Genomic DNA, 4,153 nt, shown 5'->3' on the forward strand with positions numbered 1-4,153 from the left:
GTTCAAGAATTAACAGGATATAAAAAGGTGCAGAGTGGATAACGTTCACCTGAATGGAGTAACAACAATGAGATAATGGATACTTCAAAGTATTAATATTGACATGTTCAATTTGTGCAGAACTTTCTTCACATCAGCCCTTTTTAGGTAGATAGTGCAAAAATGTCACATGTATTTTGCTAAGGCTCAGAGGGATTGAATGATTTGTCAAAGGGCACAAAGCTAAATTATTACTCCAACTTCAGTGCTTTGTCTACTATGCCATGCTCCTATAACTAAGGAAAATAGTTTATTTTTGAAATCTCCTTTCTTTTCATATTCTTCTCATTCTTATACTTAACACATTTCCCCGTGCCTCTTTCTTGGACTTTGTCCTCATTTTCCTCTCTCTCATTTATTATATTATCTAAAATATGTAATATACATGTTGTTCATGCATATTGTAATGATTTATGGATACTCTGACAGTATGGGCACAGTATTAATGGATACAGATCACAACCTCACTGACATTGTAGATTGTCTCCAAGAGTTGATGGGGCTGAAAATTGGATCAACTGCTAACCAACCTGGTAGTGAGCCTCTCCATACTTAACAAAACTAGTTATCACTAAACAGACAAGCAGCCTTACACCAAGTCCACACTCAAAGCCTTTAAAATTTTGGAGGAATTGCTAAAGATCACATTCCATTTGTAAAACTTTCAAGAAGTAACATTTACCTCTACAGCCTAATAAGGTACTAAAATGGGATAACTTCAGTGGAGGAGATTAAAGGGTCACTTTTTGTGCATATTCAGAAGGCAGGATAAACAAACTTTTATTTTCACATAGAAGACCTTAAAACTTCATCTGTTGTTCAATCTCAAAGTAGAATTTTCAATGGAGGAGATAGATAATAAGATAATCACTATTTGTGCAGTTTTTGATGGAAGGATAAGCAATAATTTATTTTAGTTATTTTCATGTAGACAGAAAATCTTAGCATTTCATGTTATGCAATTTATTAAATTTTCTAGGTTTATGAAACTCAGCAAGTGGTGTCTTTCAAGTCATATTGATTAGAGACTATTGTTCTGTTTTATAGAAAATAACTAAGGTCACATACGAGCCCCTTCTTCCCTTTACTTGTGGGAATATTCAATATTCTTTCCTCCACTGTGCAAATTCAAGCAGTGCTCTTATTCTTAAATGTGTATCACAAAGAATCAGCCCTAAATATCTGAGAAAAAACCACTTATATTTTATGTTTCATGGCTCAACCTAAGAAGAATCCTTCAAAATATATTTAAAGCAAACAAAAGACCTTAGAGACACAAAATGCAGAAGCAGAATCTTGCCTGTGTTGAAAAAAAAACTCTAATTATTCCTTTTCTGTCTCCCTCATGCCTTAAAGTATTCCTCCAAGGTTCTATCAGCCTTCTTCTTTTTATTCTTAACATTTTCTCCATGAAAAATTGTTTAACTCCTTGAAAGCAACAGCTGTTTTGTTTTAGTCTTTCTGTCCTTATCACTTAGCATAATGCCTTGTAAACACAAAACATTTAATTATTCAGTTGAAACATTCAATAGAGACAGAAATGAAGGCAAAGCAGACATGGATCTCATCTGACAAATCAGGAGCTAAAATCTATTAGTCAATCCACAAGGATACAAAGTAATAATACTATTTCACATTTGTGTGGCGCCTTATAATTTTGTAAAGTATTTTCCTCAAAGCAAGTTATATAAACAAAATTTTGTCTCCATTTTACAAATGCAGAGTCTGGGTCTCAGAATGCAACTTGACCAACTTTTCACACAGTTAGTGGTAGAGCTAAGACTCAATCCCATGTCTTCTAACTGGAAGTCCCATATTCTTTCAACTCCACTGTTATCCTAATGGTCAGCACTGGCAGGGATGGAGCTCTATTTTCCTGTCAAAGAAACTATCTTTTTTCAGATGTTCTTCACATACTAATTGTGGAAGGTCCCACAAGATCTGTTCCCCAAATCTCCTGGACCCTCTCTTCTCTTTTCTTTTTGTTCTTTCTCATTTGATGATTTTCTCAGCTTCCATCAGTTCAATTATTATCTTTATGCAGATGAATTCCAGTTCTATTTATCCAGTCCTAGTCTCCCTCTTGAGCTCAATTTCCACATTACCATCTATTTGACATTTTACTGTAAAGATGACATAGGGATCTCAAATTCAACATGTACAAATTAGAACTCATATTTTCTCAAAAATCTATCCTCTTCCAAACTTCCCCATTTCTGTTCAGATACCATCATTATTCCAGATACCAATGTTAACAACTTCAGTGTCACTCTGTACTGTTCTCTCACTCACTGAACATATCCAATCAGTTGTCAAATCTTCTAATTTCTTCCTTTCCAACATCTTTCATATATGTAGCCTTATCTCTACTCACACAGTCACTGTACTAGTTCAGCTTCTCATTCTCTCATCTGGACTATTGAAGTAACCTTCTAATTGAATTTCCTACCTTAAATGTCTCCCCAATCCAATATACCATTCATACCAGTGCCAAAGTAATTTCTTCTAAAGTTTTTCTAAGTCTAATCATGTAATTCCCCCATCTCAATAAATTCCAGTGACTCCTTATTATCTCTAGAATTTAATACAGACCCTTCTGTCATTTAAAGCTCTACTCAATCTGGCCTCTATTTATCTGGATTGTTTTTTTTTAACATTTTATGCTCTTCTGTGAACTCTACTGGCAAACCACTTTGACCCACTTGCTTCTTCTAATAAATGATCATCTGTCTTCCAGATCTACGTAAAATGACAATTATCTATACTTAGAAAGCCCTTCCTGGGGGGGTTGGGCGGGTAAAGAAGAGAAGCTGGGTGAGAAGGAATGTCCTACGGTGGCCTCAGAGCGACCACTACTACAGTTCCCTCACTGGGACAAACACTTTCAACGAAAGGCCTAGGGCTCCCCTTCCCCAGCATGGACCCTGGTTGGGTTCCATGAGGGGTATGGATGGGAGCCCCCCAGTTGCTTCCCCCAGGCCCTAAACTTGACCCTCTTGGTGACCTTCCTACCCTGAGGGCGCAGCACCATTCGGCCTCCATGGCCTCAAGGGACAGTAGGGCCCCCTGGGAAGACCACCCACCAGGACGGCCATGGATGATGCTTATCATGCACGCAGTCTGCCCTCTTCTACAACTCAGTGAGTCCTGGGGTACCCAGGGCCTGTAATTCCCATACCCCTGCATGTCCGGTTTTTCCACGGCCCCCATACCACATGCCTGCATTCCTCCTGTGGGCTTGTAAGAACCACTCACTTAGTGGGTACCAAGTACAACAACTAAGAATCCCTCATAGATGTGCAGATTTATCCGCATCCTGCTCTGCTTCAGAGGCAGCCTGCTTACTTGCCTCCATCCTCTGGGTGGCACTCTCCATCCTGTTTTGCCTCCAATGCCTTGGCATCTGCATCAAGCTGCCCATCATTCTCCTACTGCTGAGACGAAGGAGGGTTGATTTCTGCTGGATGAACAAGCTGCTCATTTATAGGGTTCGTGGGACTCTGCTGCTGGTGGGAGGTCTGGGCTGGTGTGGAATGCTCTTTGTGGACATGTAAATAGGAGGTGTACATACAGGCTTGGGCAGCTGAGACTACATCTGAGGGACCCACTCTCTCCTTTGGTTTAATTTATTTATTTTTGACTGATATATGTATATGCAGTATGTAAATATTTTCTTTGGTAAAGACAATGACCTGTCCCTGTAATGAAATGACATGGGGGAATGTTGGTCATTTTTCCTTCTGTTTGTCTCCCATCTCAAAGACAGGTTTTTCACTGTAAACAAACAAGTAGTGCCCTGATCAGAGGTAATACTTTTATTTGTTCTCTGACCATCTTTCTGTGTTTATGACATGGGAAAGAAAAGGGCTGTGACATTTGTAATCGCAAAATCAAGGCTCTCCTTCCTTTTGCTTTTTGGCTCTTAGCTTCCCATCTCCCTGCAACTACATTGTATTCTTTCCCTTTCCTTTGTTTTAATGTACTTTATCTTCACATTTAATAAATACAGTGCACTAGGGTCCTCTTTATCAAGTCTGCACTTTCAAGAAAAAAAAAAGAATGCCCTTCCTCCACACCATTGACTCTTAGAATCCCTGGCCCCCATTAAGACTAC

General features: G+C 38.9%; 1 pseudogene; it reads left to right on the forward strand.

Moving 5' to 3' along the window:
• The first annotated feature begins 469 nt into the window (after positions 1–469).
• LOC140507846 (transmembrane protein 250-like) lies at positions 470–3,593 on the forward strand (annotated as a pseudogene).
• Positions 3,594–4,153: the final 560 nt, after the last annotated feature.

This window comes from Notamacropus eugenii, chromosome 5 (assembly GCF_028372415.1).
Source record: "Notamacropus eugenii isolate mMacEug1 chromosome 5, mMacEug1.pri_v2, whole genome shotgun sequence".
Lineage (NCBI taxonomy): Eukaryota > Metazoa > Chordata > Mammalia > Diprotodontia > Macropodidae > Notamacropus > Notamacropus eugenii.